Genomic DNA, 22,582 nt, shown 5'->3' on the forward strand with positions numbered 1-22,582 from the left:
GGTCACATATCATGTTTACATTATGGTTCACAACAGCAGCAAAATTACAGTTATAAAGTTGCAACGAAAGTAATGTTATAGTTGGGGGTCACAACATGAGGAACTGCATTAAAGGGTCACAGCATTAGGAAGGCTGAGAATGACTGACCTATATATATATCACCAGTATTTCTGTTCTTAGCACATAGGAGGAATGAAAACACAAGACCACAAAGTTTCTCCAACATGAATGACACCATCATTCAAGACAGGAAAAAAAAAAAAGAAAAAAAACCTAGAAAGAACCCAAACACCCACCAATAGGAATATGAACAAATAGACTGTGACACAGTCATGATAAAATACGATTTAGTAGCAAGATAAAATTAAGTAAATAAATCCCAGGGTGGCAAAGCATACCTTTACTTTCAGCATTCAGGAGGCAGAGGAACACAGATCTCTATGAATTCAGCCTGCTCTACCCAGTGAGTTCCAGGTCAGCCAGCGCTTCATGACAGTGAGACCCTGTGTCAAAGAAGAAGGGGGGGAAAGGAAAGACTTATGCAAGACTTATCCAAACAAAAGAGATGCTGAGTGGGATAGAAAGCAGTTCTTAAGGTGAGATTCCACTTGGGGGATGGTTAAAAAAAAAGACAATGTAATCTCTGGTCCTACAAACAACAAAAAAAGGCAATTTCTTTTAACCAGAGATAATTAACTTAAAAGGACACAGAAAATGTTCTGGGTGATAGAGACTGGGCACATCCTTTTTTGAGTGGTGATTATACATTTGCATATAATGGTCGGTCAAAATCATTTAAATGAATGCTCTAGATCTCTGCACTTCAGTATATGAATCACACCTCAGAGGGTGACAGAATTGGTTCTGGGCACATGTCTCAGTGGATAAAACTCTTGCTTGGGCAAGTATGAGGACTGGGAATCGAAATCCAAGACAAACGAGTCCACTGAGCAGGAAGGCACACCTAGAAGCCCTGTCTTTTAGAGGCAATCCAGCTCAACTAGAGTAGCCATAGCAGTGAGTTCCAGGCCCAGTGAGAGATGGTACTTCTAAATAAATTGAAGCTAGAGAGGGGGGACTTTGTATACCTGTGCACACAGATATTCATATGCACATATAGTTGTTCATATACATACACAGATACTTATATACGTATATGAACACCTCACACACATACACAAAGTAAGAATAGCAAAAAGAATCCACATACCATACTACATTTTTTTTTCTTTTTATTGCTGTATTACAAATTTAAGCTTAGAGCTTAAATCAGCTAACAGTTTCCATCTTCCATGGGTCCAAGGGTCAAGAGCCTGGGTCAGGTTTGGCTGGGTAGGTCTTACTCACAAAGCTGCAGTCTGTCACCTGTTGGAATCTGCAGACTTGGGCTGAAGGGCTTACTGTTGAGCTCACTAACACGGTGGGAGGTTTCATCTTCTCACCACAGGGGCTTAGAAAGGCTTTCCTCAAGGTAGGTGCCCCTAAGGAGGACTACTCAGAACCCATAGATTTTTACAGAGAAGCTTAGAAGTGGCTTATTAACACTTTGAAATCCCCCACTGGTCACACAGACCAACCCCAGAAGAAGGTGGGAAGGGGATTATAACCCAAGGTGAAATGGCCGGAAGTGAGGATAAGGAAGGCTGTGTTCAAGCCTCTGTTCCCCGGTTCAAACTTGGTGAAACATGTCAGACATACACGGAAACTAGCAGCCATTTAACAAATACCAGGTCATTATCAAGAGCCCCAAGTCACACCTGGGGGATGAATCTTGAGGGTCAGGAAGTTGTCAGGACATCTGAGTTCAGTGAGTTGGGCAGAGGGAGCAACGCATTTCAGTGACCCTGAACAAGCTGAAATCCAGTATGCCAAGAAAATAACCAAGGAGGGACTCCTGGCCAGGAGTTGATGTGAAGCAGAAAACTGGTGGCATCTGGGGGATGGGATCATTGGAACCCATAGGCAGATAGCATCTGACCCGTTTTCTCTCTCATCTGTTTTCTGGGACTCTTCTTCTCTAGGCTCCTTCTTCTTTTATTCTGAAATGGCCAACTTCCCTCTCTCCAAACTCCATCAGCCCTCCTTTCTCACACAGGAAGTGTCTTTCTTTGTTGCATCTATTGTTCCTATTGTCCCTTCATCTGTCCCTAGTGACCTGACTACAACTTGTTCAGTACTGTCTCTGGGAGCACTAAGTGTCTCAGGGGAAGAGGACCATGTGGCTTGTGTTTACACTTTCTATAATACCTTGCAATACCTCAACAAATGTGGATGGGATGTCAATGGCTGGAGGCAGCAATTTGAACACTGTGTGCTCTGATCCAATGCATAAAGTATCAAGTTGTCTTCGTTAACAGCCCCATTAGACAATCCCCAGGAGGAAAACAAAAACCAAAAAACGAACTTCCTTGTTTGGACATTTTATTTCCTGTTTGGAGTCCATGATCATGGCAAGTTAAATGAGGGCGTCTTCATGACTTTGATCATATAGTGACAGTTAATATTGAAATTAAAGAGTGCTTGATAGCACTCTGACACATCTCTGACACAGCCAAGGCCATGGTCTGTGTTCCCATACTACAGAAAGAAATGAAAAGGAGTAGAGGAACATATATGCCTCTGTGGACAGGCAATGGGCTTGGCTATATAGGGATGCGGCTACAAACAAGACATTTCCACCTCCCAGGCTAGGACCCACTCCACCATCCACAGGCATTCTTGGCCCAGAGACTTAGAAATGCTTGGGAATCCCGGGGAACTTTTGCTGGAAACTTTCAAGTTGCTTATGGTAGGAGGAACAGTGGGGCCACCTCTATGTAAACACAGGGGTCCTTGCAGTCGCAAAGGCATCTCTCGAAGGAGGACCTAATTGAAGACTACCTGAGAGACCAAGGATTGCTGATCCAGACCATGGCAGTCAATCAGGAACTGCTGTTTAGAAGAGATGGTTTCTTGGGACCAATGGGGCATGGATGGAGGGCATTAAAGGAGCTTGCAGCAGCATTTCAGATGAGCTTGCTGCAGCATTCCTCACTTGCTCCATGCCTCCTCACCTCCTACCCCCAAGGGCAGGTAGGGTTGGCAGTGAGTAGTCCAGGGCACAGGCAGAAGCTTGTTGCTCTCTAATTCATATTTAACTTCGGCTTGGGGAGAGTTGTCCCATGACAATATAAGTAAATGGGAGGAGAGCACAATTATTGCTGGAAGCCAAATGAAAACATGGGTCGGGTGAATGACAAGGCAGGCAGAGTCAGTAATAGTGACTTAAGGCTCTGAGTCATGGAGTAGTTTCCTCTGTGAATGATGATGATGATGGTGATGGTGATGTGAATATATAAATGTAGTCTGTACAACTGGAATGTTAACCTGCATTTCCTCTCTTTGACAAACTCATTGTTTACTGCAGCCAGAATCAAAATGAAAAATTGGAAAAAGGCATCCTGCTTTTGTTATCTTCCAACTGCAAGTCTATTTAGGACCAGTTAAAGTGAAAACATTATCTCAACAAAACCCGTAAATAAAACCATTTATCTCAAGAAAGCCAATGACATACAGATGCGGTGCTTCAGGCCACACATGGTTCCTGCTGTTTTCAGGATAGGTGGAATGTTCAGAAATTTTGAATTTCCCAGCAGAAATGAGACTTGTCTGTTCTAATTGAATGAGAGTTTCGCACATTTCCACTGAGATCAGGAAAATAATCCTGAGAAGTGCGCGAGGTTTGTTAGATTTTGATAAAAGTGCCTTCTATTTCAACATTCTGATGTTCCATTCTTCAAATGGATTTGTGAAGTAGTCAGCGTTTATGGTCTTTCTACCTTATGTTCTTCTTCTGTGTTGCTTTTATTATTGTTGTATTTGATTGTCAGAAGTAAGGGAGAAAGGACTAATTTTGGCTCATGGCTTGAAGCCATTAAGGAACCCATAGTGGCCAGAGCATGAGGCATTACTCACACCAAGTTCATAGCTGCGAAGCTAGGAGAGGTGAACGTGGTCCTCAGTTCCCTTTCTTCCTATTGTTTATTCCAGGCTCCCACTCAGCCTATGGGGGTGGTACTGCTCATGCTCAGGGCCAGTCTGCCCACTCCAGGCAAGCCTTTCTGGAAATGCCCTCATCTATCCACCCCCAGGTAAGTTTTAGTGGGGTTACAAGGTTCCAAGATTAACCATCTCAACCAATACCTGGGAAGACAGTTTTCTGCCATGTTTGCTCTCAACTCTGGAGATAGGACTGCACATAGCAAAAAAGGGTGGGCGGAGGGGGGAGGAAGCCACATTCCTCTGAGAAACTGCAATGTTCTTAACTCTCATGACATCATTTTCTCACGCTGGATTTGTCAAACATATAATTTATTATTTTTTGAATGTTGGGGGTTTCTTTGATGTTATAGATGCAGAAGGAACCAAGTAAATTTGACTTGTGTTTGAACCATGACAGTTTACATAAGATGAAATACAAAACTTAATATAGAAATGTAAATCTTCCTTACAGTGAATCTGGAACATATCACCAATTCAGTAGAGATGGACTCAGAATTTATTCTTGTTCCTCTGGCCTATACCTCTATGAGGAAGTTAAAATAGCACCAGGGTGGAGTATCAGGGCACCTTGACAGAATACAGAGCAACACACACACTGAGTTTTATTCTCTAGTGGTTTTGCAAGACCATCAGCACACTAAGGGGACTGCCATGGTGATTTGAATGTTTAAAGTAAGTAATTTGAAATGACTCCTACCAAGACAGCATTGTTAAATAGTAATGTAGATTAATGGCTAGCTTTACCAGGAGTCCTCATGGTTTGATTTACTGTCTAGTCAGTAAATTGAAGTGAAAACTGCTAAAGAAAAGAATCATCTTGTCTCTAAATAAGTAAATTCGTGTGTGTTGCAGACAGCTTTGGGCAATGGCTTAGCAGCTGGACCCTGTCGGGAGGACTGGACTGACTGCTGGGTTCTGCTCCTGCCATCCCTGCTCAAATACTGTTAGCCAGGTACTTATGACATTCACCAGCCCCTTTCCCTCACTGCTTCCTATCATTCCTCAGCCAAAGCCCTTCCACAACCCCTACTGTTGTTCCTCAGAAACAGGTACTTACCCACTGTAGATGGCTGTCTATTACACCATATAATTCAGGTAATAGGATGTTCTCATTTCCTCCAAGGGCTTTCCAAGTCCCATGTCCTTCTGTTAGGTTCAAGTCTGATCAGGAGACACATTGTTGGCACAACTTCCAGGGCTTCTAGAGTTCTATAGGTTGGAAGAAAGACTATAACTACTTGGCTCTTAGGAGCACTAATAGGCTAAGAGTCCGAGGAGTCACATACGTGGGACAATGTCAATGTGTGGTGTACTTAATCCAGTCCCTCACTGAGGACCTTGCTCTGGTTCTCAAACCCACCTAGATCAGAAGTACAAGGCTTAAGCTTTACTCATGGAAGGACTCCATTACCTACCTCTACCTGCCAGTCCTGGCCATGTTCTTATACCAAATCTGGATCTTTTCCCTTGACCTGTCTTCAGTAGGAATGTTCAGAAAAAGGAAAATAAAAACAAAGCTATGGGACTTGTCCAGTTGCTTTATATGAAGTGTGCATTGATGCACATCTGTGTTCTTTACAGTGGTAACTAGTACATACTGCCTTGTAGAACTGATTTGTTTATGTTTTATAAAAATAATTTAGTAACATTTGATTACATTGTAGAGAATAAATGAAATCCAAGATTTATTTAATCATCTTTTTACCACCTTTTTTGCCACTTCTTAATTATAATTTTCACTTTCCTTTTATTTTGATAAAATACTTTGAATGTTGAAGGAGAAAAAAATAACATTGAAAACATGAAAAGTAATGTTTTTATATTCTAGGATGGTTTTGGTTTATACTTTTGATTAAAATATAATCAAATTTAATATACATTTCAGATCTAATGGTATATTAATTTTTAATACTTTAGGACATTATTATAATGGAATAAAATTATGTGAAGTACTGGAATAAAGACAAAGTTAATTTCATGGAATGAATACATGATGCTCTTTAACTAATTAATCACTCATATTTGGCATGAATAACCAGATATACACAGGTTCATTACATTCAGTTGTCTTTGATCTTTTTTGGGTTTTCAAATTGTATGAGAACAATAGGTTTTAAATTTAAACTCTTTTGTCATTAGAAGGGAAAGGGGGACATATTCATTATTAAGCATCTGCTTGCTTTCAGGTATGTTAATGTGTACTGTGTAATATTTTTGTGTGTTCAGGTATGTGTGGTATGTGTGCTTGTGTGTGTGCAGGTACTTGTACACCTTTCCATGTGTATGGAGGTCAGAGGTCAAACTCAGATGATGTTCCTCAGGAATACTCACTTTGGTTTTTGAAACTAGGACATTGCTGCCTGGGACCTGGGGTCCAACCGTTAGGCTGGGCTAGCTGGCTAGCCAGCTCCCGAGATCTGTCCACCCCCAACAAAGTGCATACGACTATGCTCAGCTTTTGACAGAGTTCCTGAAGAAAGAACTTAGATCCTCATGCTTGCACAGCAAGCACTTTGCCAGCTGAGCACTCCCAAGTCTTACCTTCTAATATTTAGACATAAGATAGATGGGCCTCCATTTCCACATTGGGTATGGGCCCAACAAGGCTAAGAACAGTTCTACCTGCATTTTACAGCTTTCTCATGCAATGGAATGAGGAAGCAATGAAGGCAGAGGTGCTAATATAAGTAGACCCCTGCAGGGACTTGTTTCTGCTTGACTACACTCTGGGCTCTAAATTCCAATAAATTTTATTTTAAGTAAATTTTGCTTTTCTTTTTTTCCATTAATTTATTTATTTATTCACCTTATTCACATCCTGATTGCTGCCCCCTCCTCCCTGTTCCCCCTCCTCACACAGTCCCTCCCCTCAAACCACCGCTCCTTCTCCTCCGAGTGGGTGGAGCTCCCTATCCCCTGGGTATCTCCCCACCTTTGATTGTTAAAAAGGAAAGCCAAGCACAGTCTATAGAATCTCTAGCTGGATCACATCCAATCCATTGGTCATTTGCCAACAGTGGCTTGGAATGCAGTTCAACAGTGATAGACTCGATTTAAAAAGTCAACATCCAAGTATCTTGATATTTTCAATCTCAAAATCCAATCCAATGGTAGGAAACAGAGGCATGGAGAGGCATAGAGCTACAGTGAAAACAGAGTGACCAGAAAACTCAAAGGAGCTCTCATATTGGGTTTTCCCTGATCTCGTTAATGATAGCACCAGGGTACTATTCCAGGGACTGGTTTCTGCATCATAGGGACAAACCTGCCTTTCTAGTGGTCATCTGAGCAGAAGGCTGCAGAAATAACAGCAACCAACTCCCCACTCCCCCATGCAAATTCTATCCCTCTGCCAAACTATCTCATTGCCAGTTCTGGGTCTTAGACTCCAAAAGAACTATGGCCACATATTCTCACATTATTGCTGTTTAATGGTCTATAGATCAATGAAGAACAAGAGGCGGTTCGTTCTTCCTGGAGAGTAGCTACTTTAGAAATTAGTAAGGATTAGTAAACCCTTGTTTAAACATCTCTTTGGAATCGCTTCTCGAGGTTCACATGAAACAACGAACTTATTGTGCAGCACAGGAGTCTAATTTCTCTGGGGATCACACTTTACTACCTGGTTCCATTGCTTTGTGGTTGAACGTGTATTAAGTCTGACATCCATGTATAACCCAGAGGGACAAATGGGTTCCTCTTGTAAGCCCTCATTGCCACGGGCTCTATTTGTAATCAGACAATCAATATGGTTAGCATGTGCCAACTTTACCAGCAGAGAATAAGTGAGCCTGTTTGAGTCCAGGACACTGGAGAAAGCGTATGAGGAAGCTGTTTGAATGGGGTTCATTGTTGGCCTGTATTTTAAATGTTCTCGTTTTTCACAACATTTTATGGAGAGCTCTTAAAAGGCCTTTATTGATAGAGATACTCATTAAATGTCAGTTTTAAAAGGAGAGTTGTTGATGTAATGTCATACAATCTGCTTTTGCATAAAGCCTTTTTATTCTGGTGTTCTGACGAGTGCTTTGCCATGCCAGCCCTCCCACCAGATCCCAAGACATAAGCCCTCCCCCTCTAGATGAAAGCTCTGAAACGTGGGGTTGTTATTAGATCAGATGTCTTAGATGGCTGGACCTTTCCTGCATGCTTGTCTTTTACTGTCAAAACCAGCCCTTAGTTACTCAGTGCACAACCATTTATTGAACATCTGCCATATAACATAGAAAGACCAAAGAAAGATTGTGGTTTTGTTGTTGTTGTAGGTTGCTTTTGGGGTTTTGTTGTTGTTATGTTTTCTAAAGGAGCTAGTATCCTTAGATTTTAGTGCCAAAAAGAGAAATGCAAATTAGTTAACAGCAATGCATTGTGCCAAGCTTGAGTGAATGGGGTTGGGGAAGCCAGACAGTTCTGAGAGCTGATTCTCAGCATGTGACCTAGGACCCCAGCTTAGAGAGGTACTGCAAGTGTGGGCGCTGGTGAGAATTGAGGGAAGGTAAGCCTGGGACAGCACACATGTGAATTAGCTCAATGGAGCCATTCTACAACCTGTACACACAGCAAGCCATCATGTTACATACCACAAACAGATGTGGTTGTTAACTATGAAAAAATTTACCAGGAAAAACAGGACAATGTATTAGCAAGAAAAACACCCATGAAATCCTTGGAAGGGAAGAGAAGGGGAAAACAGAGAAGGAAGAAGAGAGGGAGGGAGGAAACTACATATACCCAGGCTCTAGCACAACTCACTTTCAAGGTGGGAAGGGCACTGAGCTCTCTCAGCTTTCCTAGTCTCCCCTCATTGCTTTTGATGTGCAGTCAACTTTGAAAACCACTAGCTAGGATCAGATTCTCCAGCTCTGCTGCAGATTAGAGTAACCAGGGCAGCAACTCAAACTCCCAGTCAATGCTCAGGCCCCCTCCCAGTCCTGCAGGCCGGGACTCAGATGGGGATGAGTTGGATCCCTAGCACGTCATACAGTGGGCATGGAGACACCTACCAGCCATCCCAACACTTAGGAGGTCGAGATGGGAGGATTGTAAATGCAAGGTTATCCTTAGCTACAAAGCAAGTTTGAGGCTAGCCTGAGTTACATGAGAGCCACTCAAAAAACCCAAATAGCAACAAAAGAAGACCTGCATTCAAGTAAGCTATTTCCAAACAAAAATTACTTGGAGTTCTTTTTTATTATCTACACATTTTGCCTCCTGGCCTTTGCTTCCCGACCAGACCATTCTAAAACAGAAAGAACTGAATGCAGATGCCTCAGAAGAGGGTGACACAAAGCCAGAGGAGAAACAGACAAGCAAGGGTAGCTTTGGACTTGTTTTTGTCTGACTGAATCTGGGAGGATGCTGGAGTAAGACCATCTGCCCTCCGAGAAATCAAAGCCAGACACAGGAAGTGGGCGGGAAGACCCTCCAGCAGCCCCAGCTGCCCAGGCCGGGCAGCTGCACAGACCCCTGTTGTTGGCAGACAAGGCAAGATCTTTTCAGTCTGGTGACCATCAACTCATCCCCAGTGCTGGGGGAGGGCACTGCAATTCTTCCTATGACTGATCACAACAGAATGTGACAGTTGTTTGGGGTGACAGGTTTCCTGTGGGCTCTGCCTTCAACAAGGGCCATTGTGCAGAGGGTGTGTCCTGGTGCCAATGTCACAGGCAGGGGAAGACCAGAGTGGTCCTTTCATTTATAAATGACAACATTTCTAAGGAACAGATGGACAGAAATCTTAAGCACTAGCTGTCTTCCTCTTGTCTGAAGAGCTGAGGTAGTTAAACAGAACAAATGGCCTCCATGGCTACCCTTCCTTTCTTCTGCCTTCCTGTTTGGGTTAATTGATACACCAATGGAGGTTGCCCTTTGCATTGAAGTCAAGGTCAGTTGCTGCTAGAATTAGACTTCTCACCTGCTGACTCAATCACAGATGGTTTAATAAACAAACACCCACCAGTGACTCTGCTCTGAACATAAAGGCCACCAACTGTAGCATAACGTGAAATTATAGGGGTGTAGATGGAGGTCAGGAAGTGTCAGAGAGACCAGCATGAGCTTTTGGTTAGCAACTGAAGCACAGCCACACCTGGGGTCAGCTTCCTTTCGATGAAGAAGCACCTCTCCCAACCCCCGAGAAAGCATGGGGAAGAACTCTTCATATCTCTTTCATTAAAACAATCCAGCCAGGCCTGGTAGGCCAAGCCTGTAATCCCAGCACTCAAAAAAGAGAGGGGACAAATGAATTTAGGTACTGCCTGAGCTTCAAAGCATGGTACTGGCTCAGTATACTTAATTATTAGTTATTATTATTGTCAGTCGGTGCTGGGCATTAGTATGGTCTCCAACTAGGTACACACTTTTCCTTGAGCTATTTTCCAGCACCTTAATTATTTTTAATTGACAAATTTGAACAAATTTATCGAGTACATGATGTTTAAAATATGCATGCTTTGTGGATGCCTAGGTGAGCTGACACTCATGCATACTACCTTAAACACTTAACACTTTCACGATGAAAATGTCTCTACTTTCAGCAACTTAAAAAAATACAATCCCTATTATTAACTATGGGTTTTATCCAATGCACAATAGATCTCCTGTCTTTAGTCCTCCCGTTCAAATGAAATTGTTCACCCTTTTGACCAATATTTCCCAACTATCTCCCTATCTCCACCCCAGCCCCAATCTATTGTGTCTTCTGTAAACTTATTTTTTTTACATCCCATATATGAACGAGGTCGTGTAACATCTGCCTTTCTGTGTCTGATGTTTTATGCAGTATTACATCCTTCTAGTTATTTTGTGTAAACACAAGTGAAGAGATCTCTTTTCTCTGTAGGCTAAATAGCACCCCATCATGTCAAATACTCTTAAAACTCACAGCCACTGATGAAGGCCTGTATTGATTCCATACTTTGGTTTTTTTTGTGCAGAACACTATATTGGCTGGAGCAATGCAGACTACTCTGCAGAGCACAATTATTTCTGGATTGGGCTCTGTCACTTTTCCTAGCATCATTTCCCTTCTGTAGATTGTGTCACATGACATAGTTCATGTCTTCTGGATCTCTTTTGGCTGACTATTACATACAGGAGCCAAGTTAAACTAAGATAAAGTATATACAGTGTAGGTGGTAGCTTAGTGTGTAAAGCACAAGCTTTAAAATCATCCTATCAAATTTAAAATTTAGCTTCATCCTTTTGAGGAAGTCATCTCATCCAGGGCAGTCTACTCTCTGATTCTGGTTCAAATGGGAAGAAAGGCAATAGGGTTTTCTTCATTTGAAGCATCAATTTGAGGGTCAATAACCTGTGTGACGGCCTGGTTGCTACAGTGCCTCTTGTAGAACAGGCACTCAACAAATGCCACATGTTATTAAGAACATTCTTTTTAGACATTTAGGAAGAATATGGTCCTCTTCTCATGTGTATTGTGGGGAAGAGATAGACAGACAGATAGATAGATAGATAGATAGATAGATAGATAGATAGATAGATAGATAGATAGACAGTATAAGAGTTCAGTCCACAAGTTCTAAGCAGGAGATGCAGAATTCAGGCTTAGCCTTGAGTTCGAGTCGATGCTCTATAATATTTCACTGAAGAGCACCAACTGAATGGTGGCTTTTCATGATCCGCCTGTCCTAACTCACCTCTCCCCTCCTTCTCATGCATAACTCAGGCTCCAACCTCGCAGTCCTCTGCTCTCATTTGGCCTATCAGCTCGTAGCCTTATCCTTGCATCTGGGTATCATACTCATGGCAATCTGACTAGTCACTTTGCTCCCATGCATTAACACATGGATATGACTATAGTTTAAGGAAAGCTAGAATAAAGCTGTAACAAATTCTCAGATACAACCATCATGACTAGGTGCTATCTGTGAGCATGCACAGGAGCATCACATTCTCAGTATGCCTCTCCATGTTGCAGGGCTAGGGCTTAGGAACAATGTATACAGGTTGCCAGTGATCATCATCCAGGTAGGAAGCCTCACAGCACATCTCTGCTCTTGCTTAATAGTAGAAACAAATATGGCACATTGCAAGTTGAGCGCGTATGTGTTTAAACACTACACATTCCTGTATGGATGTGTGTTATTTATATATGTGTGTATAAATATGCATATACACACACATATGTAGTTTGGAGTATGGTGGGGGCATTGAGCTTTCGTATACTGTGTGCACAAATTGCAACCGTTAACTGAAAAACAGACAGTTCAGTCACTTGACAACCTCTCAGACTGAGGCAACTGAACTTGGGTCGTTTTCTGGGGACTACTGGAGTATAGATTATTCTGGAAAATCCCTGGTTGCAGGTCAATTATTGTCACATGTTTACGGCATCAAGTAGTTTCCTGTCAGACCTATGACCAGTGGAGATATTTTTCACACTAAGGGCAGAGCACGGCTGTCTAATATCCAACCACAATGATTATATCTGTACAGAAGCTGTCAGCTGATACATCCTTTGACTTGTCACCCAGCCAGGTCAGTGTTGTGCTGTGGGTGCAGGGACATTATGGCACTGGGAGTCTCTGTGTCTTGTTAAGGCATTGGTGGTTGACATGATTTCCACTCCTATGAATGGAGAAAACTTATTAACTGAAGTTCCTTTTCTCATCCTTGTTTAACATTTCATTTCTTAGCTTATGAAGTTCCAGTTTAAATATCTTTATAAATGACATTTGAGCGAAGTGCCTCCACAACATTTGTCTAGCATATGCTGAGTAAAGGTATTCTGAAGTGTTAGGCACAGAGAAGTGGCTCCCCATATTACAGTAACTGTGCACCCACACAATTACCAAGTCAAGGATCTCCACTCTTGCTTTTGGAAGTCAAGCCATACTTTAGTAACAGACTTAACATCCTTTCCTGTGTTGAGCTTCCCAAACAGAACTTTCTTGTATAGATGGCACTCTACTTCTCCACAGATGGCCTTTCCTAAGTTGCCCATGAACCATTTGGGGAGTCTTTCTTTTTTTTCTGGCTTCTAATCTTTAGCTGAACTAACTAATGTCTAATTCTAAGAGACAGCTTCACTGGATATGATGCAGAGATCAAGAGATCCTGGAGAGCTTGACTCTAATTGATACTTCTACATGACAGCTACTACATCCATGTATGATACATCTACATGACAGTTCCTGCATCCATGTTTGACTCAGGTATTACATGGAAGAGGAGATGGAAAGATGGTCAAAGTCAAAATACCAGGATTCTTCTACGAAAGAGTGTCTCCCAGAAATGGCTTCACAATCAAGATAGGAACAATAATAACATCAATAGACATATTAACAAGCAAGAGGAAAATTTGCTCTGGGACCTCCCTCTAGACAGAAAACTTCTAGGAATCAATGACTATTGGGAGAAGGAGGATCAGCCTTTCTCAGAATGATCTCCCATGTTGGTTATCCAATTCAGTGTAGTCATCCCTGAAATGGTAAACCATACACATGCAAATGACATCCATTGAGTCAGCAAGGTGTGTGTACATGTATGCGCAATCACACATACATGTATGATGTAGGTATGTATGTGCAGTAACAATAAAAATCAAAGAAAAAGAGGTTATGAACTTGAGAAGGGGATTTCATGGAAGGCGAGTTCTAGAGAAGACAGCTGGGAGGGTCTGAAGGAGAAAAGTAGGAGAGAGAACCATATAATTCTATTTCAATTAGGACATATTTTAAAATTCCAAGAATGAAGAAAGCAGCAGCATTTCTTCCCATAGATACACAGTGAGCCCAAATGTTTACTGTTTCCCTAGCTCCTCTTTGAGGCTTTGTATTTTACATATTGGCACCATAATTCCCAAGTGAAAAGGTACCAGGAACATCAGCAATATCACCGTGGCCATTGAGCAATCACAGTATGCCACAGCGATTGTTTCTGGTAGATAAGTTGGGAAGAATTCAGCTTTTTGTCTCTGAATCCTCCACAAATGCTACTTTGCTAGGCATTGAATCTATGGAAGACATCAATAGTGATGCATTTCTCCTATCATTGACTCCTCATACACTTGCCTTGTCCCAGGCTTCATTTCCATGCTAGCAACATATAGGAACACCCACAGTACCATCTATAGCAATTTTTAGCTGGGTGGACTATTTAGATGTCGCGGGTGTGTCACAACCCATCCTTACCCTTTTGAAGAATCCACTGTTAAGTCCATTTTTCAAAATATATTTAAGACCGAACCACACAGGAAGGTCTGAACTCTGTGACAAGAACATGAATAGTTTTTGAAGGATTTTACTCTGCAACTTAATGTGCTTTATGGCCATGGGCAAGACAGCTCATAACCAATTATATTCACTTTGCACTTAACAGACAAAATATATAAAATGTGTAAAGTTGCCCTTCTGTTGAAATTTTATGCTTCCCAAGGAAAACAATTCTCTCCTGTTACTTTACTTCAGGCTACATTTGTAGGCTGCCAGATCTCTTCATTTAACTTAAGGAAGAAGTATGTCCAACTGTTGTCAAGGATCTGGTAACAACCAGTTGTTCTGTCGGCTTAAAGGAAAACAAATCTTATAACTGTGCATTTGTGCCCCAATGACACACGGTTGAGCTATTTCAGAGGGGCAGAATTCAAAGGTTGATTAGAATAGGTAAGAAGCCTGCACCCACACGGGGGTATGAAATTCCTTCTTTCACACATACCATCTCATTTAGTCCCATAGAGGTTCCCTGAAGAAAGGAGCCTGAGGTTTTATTTGAAGGTGAGGTTGTATTTCAAAGAAAGTGACAGATGTAAGATTCCAGGATCAATGTTCTGACTTGAAGTTGAGGTCTTTTCCTATACTGTGTTTTTAATCTCTACCATGTTCTGGGATACATTTGCCAGACCATGTTTTCAGTCTTATTGATACCCACATACCAAGATTGTGTAGGTTGCTTTTGATATGCCACATGTATAGATCAGAATTTTAAGCTTGGGCTTCTTTGGAAGGAACCTCATGTATTTCAAATGTGAATCACAACTGAAATCTCAGGAGCCAGGGAGTTCATGAAGTATGCATTGGTAGGAGCATGCTAAGCTTCTTTATGTGGCCAACTAGAGAAGCCCTAGGACTGGAGATGCCTCAGCAGGTAAAAATGCTTTCTAATTAGTCTGATGACCTAAGTTCAATCCCCTGAACCCATAGGGTAGTAGAAGAGAATCAACTACCAGAAATTACCCCCTGACCTCCGTATCTTGGTAGGTGTGAACACACACCTACACGCAATAAACAAATGTTAAAAAAAATTAATTTGTAAAAGCTTAGATGCTTTCCTCAGGGAAGTTAGGGTCAGCATGCAAGAAAAGCATGTTTTTTTTTCAATCAAAGAGAGTCTGATTGCCCAAATCTTATTTTAACATAGTGTTAAGCCACTACTTAAATAGAAAGATGTGTTTAATTGGGGGCTAAGGAAAATATCACCCCGTGTCATTGTCACCAACAGTAACAAAATCTATCAATACTCTAAAATGTGTGGAGAACACATGGCTCAGGTGTCTCCATCTATTGAGGACTGTGACTTGGTCTGACACTATGACATAGTATCCTGATTACAAATAAAGTTCTTAGAAATATTTGAAGATGAGGGCTCATGGGGGTGTGGGGCATGGTTGCCTCCCAGCTACAGATGGCTCTGTTGTTCAACCTTCACTCATTGGTTTAAAGACAGCCTTGAGACTGGTTCTGGAAAGACATTTGAGTTTGCCCAAGAGAGAGAGACACAGAGAGAGGCAGTCCCAAGTCCTTTTCTGGGTGCCATAATGTCTTTGTGTGTAAACTGGAGTGGTGGCCTATATAAGTTTGAGAACAATAGCCAATACCCTGGATGACAGAATGAGGGGACTCTCAGAGCTGTGCAGCTGGAATCTTGTCCTACCACAGAGCCACACTGCCGCAGCCACTTCTGTTCCCTAAGATTCTAACTGTGCTGAGTCTGACTGAGTGAAGGAGTTTGTAACCAGCACCCAAAGGCAAATCCATTTCTTTGTAAATTACCTGTGGGTAACGAATGATCTGTCTCTTTCCTCTCCTCTTTTCTTTCACCCTCTCCATCCCTTCCCCTTCTTGCCTTTGTGTCTCTCTTCTCCTCCATAGGCGTGGCCTTAACCAAGGCTGTCATAACCAGACATTTAAACAACAGAAAGCTTGTCTGTGTAGTCCTGGAAGCTGGGGCAGGATCTGGTGAGGACTCACATTCTGGTTTGGAAACAACTGCCTCTGACTGTGTCCTCACTTGCCATGAGAGGGCTCTTTCTTGCTATTGTTACAAAGCTGCTCTGTCATTAAGGCCTCACCCTCATGATGTCATCTCACCTAAGGACTTCCCATCGGTCCCACCTCTGATGACATCCCACTGGAATCAGAAGTTGGCACTCCTGCACATGACCTTTGGGAGGACATGCTCTTTCAGTCCATGACACTCGAACCTCGTCTCTCAAGCTCTGCCACTCAGCAAACAATGCAAAGACGTAGCTGTGCTTTCTCAGTGATGATGATGAGGACATGGCTGTTGCTGACCTTTGGACAATCCTTGCTGACTTCTTGACACATGTGGGCCTGGAGAAGTTCTAGGGAGGTTGTGGGCATTGATTCATCTACCTCCTCATGCTGACTACATGTGAGGGAAGGGTTCTTCCCATTGCAGACAGGAGACGTGTGGCCACATGACAGGTTTTCTCAATTGGAAGAATGTGGATGCACATTAGTAGTCTGCCTCCACACCGAACCTGAGCTATATACCATGTGCCATGTACCATGTCCCTGTATCCTTCTACAGGAATTGAGATATTCTCATTCCTCATCTGTATTGCTAGGATTCCACTCATTTACATTGGTCAGACTGAGCCTTGTCAAATCACACAAATCTTTATATGGGAAAAGCCCACGGCTGGCATTCCCAGGGTCAAGACTACCAGCCTCATTTTGTACAGAAATCTGTTTCTCCCTCAGTCTGGTGCAGAGTTCATGTGGTGATGGAGATGTGGGATGCTCCGAGACAGCAACATGCTTACCCTTCAACAGGCCTGCAGTGATCCAAGCCAGATGGGGTCCCAGCACTGAGAAGGGAGGAAGGCATGAGCTCCCATCCCTAACCCAGAAGCTGGGCATCAAGAATGTCAAACTGATTGGAAAGGAAAAATAGGTTTCTTCAATGGAATCATGATAGGTACATAAAGCACACCTAAGGGCAGGCCCCCTGCCCTACAATTGATAGCCAGAAGTAAAATAAACTCAATGGTGTTTTTGGAGGCTCTTTGTCTCATGTTTTCTTTTGTTTTGTTTTGTTTTTTGTTTTTTGTTTTGTAATTACTGGTCTTTTGCTTATACAGTATTATTTCTGATTGTGTGATATTTATGGTTTTGTGTGTGTATATATATGTGTGTATATGTTTCTCATGCTTTTACTTTTTTCTATTCTGTTTTTTTGTCTGTTTGAGAGAGAGAGAGAGAGAGAGAGAGAGAGAGAGAGAGAGAGAGAGAGAGAGAGAAACCACAAGAGAGAGAAGGAGAGAGAAAGAAAGAAAGAAAGAAAGAGCATGGAATTGCCTGGATGGGGAGATGGGGAGGGTGTGGGAGGAGATGAAGGAGGGAAAACCATGATCAGAATATATTGTATGGAAAAACATTTTCAATAAAATTTTTAATTAAAAAATAACAATAAGAAAAGAACATGCTGCAAACTTTTCTGTTAAGGACACTTCTCCCACCTCTCTTGATAGAATACCTATTCTGAGCCAGGTATAGTAGCACACACCTATAATCCCAGAACTCCAGAGAAGTAAAGGCAGGAGAATCAGGAGTTTAAGGTCATCCTTGGCTACGTATTGAATTTGAGGCCAGACTGGACTACAGGAGACAAGGCTTCCGGGTTGGGTCCCAAGGCAAGCATATAAATTCCAGGCAGGTTCTGTCTCTAGTCTTTATCTGATTACTTTGAGCTTTGTGCTCAAAGTTACTTCCTATGTGAAGCTATTAAACCTCCCTCCCCTCGAGACCTATTGAGGTCTTCTGCCGGTTTCACAGCTGTTGCAGGAGAAACTTCGTTTCCTTGCTGAACTGATTACCTGTAGGCTCAGCGTCTGCTTGCTTGTGAACTACACTTGACCCTGTGGGTGAAATGAATGGGAATTAGGAAACCCTGGCCTTGGACCAGCATTTGATCTTCATTGATTGGCCGTATTGATAGGTAATTCACTGAAGCCAGTTTTATGCCAGGTGTTCTGATGCAGTTACTGATAACACTTCCTGGCTCTCTAGTGTCCCTAAATTCAGTCATGGAGATAGGAAACACAAACAGAGGAAGACAATAACCACATAGAACAATTCATCGCAAATGCCGAGTATGTATTCTAGGCTCTCAGGGAATGGACAGAGGGCTGAGGTCTGTGACCATGTGTGAGCTGCTTGAAGGTGGGCCTTAGGGTGGCCCTAAAAACATAAAAGAACGCAGAGAATTGAAACAGGCATCGAGGAAAGGGACTTGCTAAAGATTGTCAAAGTCACAGTGGTACTTCCTCAACTTGACCAAGTAGTGGTAAAAGTGAGCCACCCTCCTGTTTTAAGCAAGTCAGTGTTATAGGCAAATTTGATGGCAACCAGATTAGAAGATATATTTGAGCCCATTATAATGAGTGGCTACTTAATGTGCAATCTGCTTCCCAGATACATGTGTAAACTGTTGCCTTTGATGATATAATCGATACCAGGTAAGTACAGAGGAAGAAGATGGAGAAGCCATGAGAAGGATGCTGAGCAACTACATGAGCGAGCATGGGGCACCTGGCTGAGTGTTGAAAGGGTCTCCTTCCCAGTCACAGTGCCCACAGTGACACCGGATGATTTAGGCTTTGGAACTGAGGTGTGAAGGCCACCACAGGTGTGAAGGCCACCACAGCTTTGATCTCTTTGCACATCACACCGTGAAGCCAAACGTACATGACAGTTCTGCTGTCACAATAGGTTTCCAGATTTTTCCTTTCTTTAAAGACTGGAAGCTTCCATCCGATGAAGATCTTAGAAATGTTGCTAGTGTTGATGTGAATGAGCCTGCTCATTGCCCATGGCATGTCTTTCGCCTCCTACAGGGTGGAGCGTCGGAAACGAACGCTTACTTCTAAGAAGACTAAATCAAATTAGTAATTTTGCACTTTGGTTTTCCTTCTCATCTGCCTGAATTGTGGAGAACATAGTTAGAATGCTGGCAGCTTTCTTGAAAAAAAGAACATGAGATTGTACTCTGAGAATGTGGAAACAGAAAGGCAGAAGTGAATCAGGTATCTAATATTATGGAACTAGTGTGTCGTGGTACCAGTTTGAACCAGTCTGCTTCTTAAATTGATAACAGGAAGAAAAAAATCTTAATTTCCTTTGTGTTGGTTTGAAGATGTCTACATTTGTTTAAAAAGAGCAGTTCTTAGTGTTAAACTGATGACTGCTAACCTGCTGAATGTGAAACTAACAAACAGGAAACTTCTCGAATAGAAATAGACGTGAACACAGAGCAGTGTCTTTCTTACCACAGCGTTTGGCTTACTTACTAAGAAGCAGTGGGTTACTGTCACCTTCCTACATTCTATTAATAAATAATGGACCGCGAGGAAGTCAAAGTCCCAGCCCTCTGCACAGACTGGAGGGTGTTGTTTGAGGAAAGAGACCTTAGAGGAAGCCAGACTTTTCATCTCTCTTGTTTCAAAAAGCATGCTTAGAGTAGATCTTAGTCACTGCTGAATAAAATGTCCTTAAGTCAACTAAATGGTTAAAAATCAGAAGACGTGGTGGTGCTATTTTAAAGAAGTGTTTTCCTACTAGCTGTTGGTCACTTTATGTATATTGCATTATTTAACCACTGATGTAACCCAGAGAGGGAAAAGACATAGAGGAAACCAGAGGAGGAGAGGGAAGGAAAAAATAGGGTAGGGGAAGTAGGGGAAAGGAGGAGACAGGAAGAGAGGAGAGGGTAGGAGAAGAGAGAGCTTGTGGCCAGTTCTGGCAGTCATGGTTCAATGGAACACAATGGCTGCCTCTGCTCTGGACCTGCTCAGGACACCAGTACTCCTGAGTATGCTCTTTTCTTTGGAGAAAGATGACGCCTCCATCCCACAGCAATCCTATATCATCCATATGGCAAAGTGAGTCTGTGAAGCTCCTTCACCTTGGATTTCACTCTGCTTGTCTGAACACTCCGTTTCTTAAATGGCACAATGGACCCTCTGGCCAAAAGAGTCGCAAAAAAGTGAGACTTCACATGACCTCCCTCTGGAGTCCAGAGTTGCAAAGAGCTCTTGCAATAGCTATAGATGACCTTTCCGCAATTACGTTTCTGTGGCTTGCCTGTAAAGATTGCTAGTCTACTGCTATGCAGATCTTAGCTCCAGAAGGGACTGACCAAGACCATCTTTCAACTAAGGCATAAACATAGTTACTGACAGTCTTCTCCACTGAGACAGCTTAAGGCCTTGAAATGATGTCAAACCAAAGCAACCAAACAACACCAGCAACAACTAACATAGAGTGATCTACTCTAGCTAGGTCAGCTTAAACTGCTTCAGTGGCTTCCCTGCCAAAGGAGCATGTGGAATGCTATTACTCTTTGCCCCCCCCACCCCCAACGAACCTTCAACTAAGTCCCCATACATGTTCTTGCACCTTATGTATGTACTTGAAACACACAGAACTCTGAGTGCGCTGGGTTTCTAAGAAAAGCACCCTGTGTTTCTAAAAGTGCCTACCTTGGACAGGATGAAAGGGGTGGAGAATAACTAACCACGAGAGGAGCGACACAAGCCCCAGGCTGCTGCAATGGTGAAGCAACTGGACCAGGCTGCATTCTTGGCAAGAAACATGCTCTGACTCTCTTGCTTGCTCAGATTAAGCTCTTGACTGCTTGCTTTGTTACTGCATGAAGTCTCAATGTCTCCTTTTGGGGAGGGCAAGATTGCAGCTAGACACTGAAACTGGAACCTACCATGTAACTTTATTCTCTGAGCCCCTGAATCCCGTCACACCTAAGGCACTGGATGTTTTTAGTTACATGAGCCCATTAGTACCTTTTTCTGGAAAAGCTACTTTGATTTCTATTTCTGCCACTTGCTATCAAAGAGTTCCGTCTAATGCAGGCAGAGATGGCAATCTCTACGGAGCTCTGAGAAATTCAGTAGCTTGACTAAGCCTCATCAGTAATGGATGTAAACAAGATTCTAAGCCAGAGCAGTGTGGTACTCACATCCGTCTTCCTCTGTACACTAGGGTGCCTCCCTGGCTGATGAAATCCAGTCACAATTGATGGAGATCAACGTGATTTATCATTAGGTTTTCTGAAGCATCGTTGCCACAAACAGTTTCTGTGTTCGATTTTATGCTAATTCCAGCTGGTACATTTGTGCGTCAGACACATCACTCTTAGCTATGGAAATGTTTTCACATTCACTAAGCTTGAGAGAATATTCTAATGAGGCCTGTCACAAAGTCCTTTTTACAGACCAAAGTGTACATGGGTTGGGATGAACTGTTCCTAGAGAAATAAAAGAACTAAGCAAATAAAAACAGCAGTGTAGGCAGGGTGAGAGACACATTGTAAATTCACTGTACTAGCTTGGAAGGGAAAAACACCAGCACCAAGAGATGAGCAAAACCAAGGAAGAAGTGCTGGAGTTAAACAATGAAGGAGAGGCAATGGGAGCCCAAGATGCTAGGGCATTTGAACAGAACTCTCTTTACGATGTAAGTGTTCAGGGCTGGGCATTTAGCTCAGTTGGTAGAGAGCTTGCCAAAAATCAAGCTGGAGATGGGTTCAATTCTCAATACCACACACACAAAAAAAGGGTGTGCACTTGTAATCTGTGTGTGCAAGAGGAATCAGGAAGATCAGTAGTTCAAGGTCATCTCAGCTATGTAGCAAGTTCACGAGTAGCTTGGGCTACATGAGACCTAGTCTTAGTAAGAAAAATCATGTAATGAAAATGACCTGCCAGGCAGTGGTGGCATATGCCTTTAATCCTAGCACTTGGGAGGCAGAGGCAGGCAGATTTCTGAGTTTGAGGCCAGCCTGGTCTACAGAGTGAGTTCCAGGACAGTCAGGGCTATACAGAGAAACCCTGTCTCAACAAACCAAAAATAAATAAAGTAAATGACCTGTATTTTCTATGTTTAATATGATATCTAAGCGATTGGCCACGTGAAATAAGGCTAATTCAATGGAGGAGATGATGATGATGACGGCCAGTGTGATTCTAGACTGACACATAAGCACCCGACACAAGCAAATGTGGATGGGAGAGAATGGAAAGCCTGAAGCTAAAGCAAGGTGTGTGCTGATCTGTCAGCTGGAATCCAATACCTGAGCTTGGTAAGGATGTCTTATAAAGCTGAGTAGGTCCAGGTGATTAGAGACTTTGACATAGGGCTTTGGTTTGAGCCAGTCAGGAGTAGCTTGTTCCTGAGCTAAGAAGTGTTCAACCTTGTATTTTGAAAGAAAAAGCAAGTAGCTATGGACAGGTGGAACCAAGAACAGACCATGAAGGTAGAGACC

The 22,582-nt window shown here is 42.5% G+C and overlaps 1 long non-coding RNA gene across 1 annotated transcript; it reads right to left on the reverse strand.

The window, feature by feature from the left end:
* Positions 1–466: 466 nt before the first annotated feature.
* Positions 467–21,364, reverse strand: LOC116076396. The gene is made up of 3 exons (XR_004112929.1): positions 21,278–21,364; positions 5,100–5,251; positions 467–504 (listed from the first exon to the last, which is right to left on the reverse strand). It is a non-coding gene; the product is annotated as an uncharacterized LOC116076396 (long non-coding RNA).
* Between the last annotated feature and the right edge of the window lie 1,218 nt (positions 21,365–22,582).

The sequence above is a fragment of the Mastomys coucha genome, unplaced genomic scaffold (genome assembly GCF_008632895.1).
Source record: "Mastomys coucha isolate ucsf_1 unplaced genomic scaffold, UCSF_Mcou_1 pScaffold4, whole genome shotgun sequence".
NCBI lineage: Eukaryota > Metazoa > Chordata > Mammalia > Rodentia > Muridae > Mastomys > Mastomys coucha.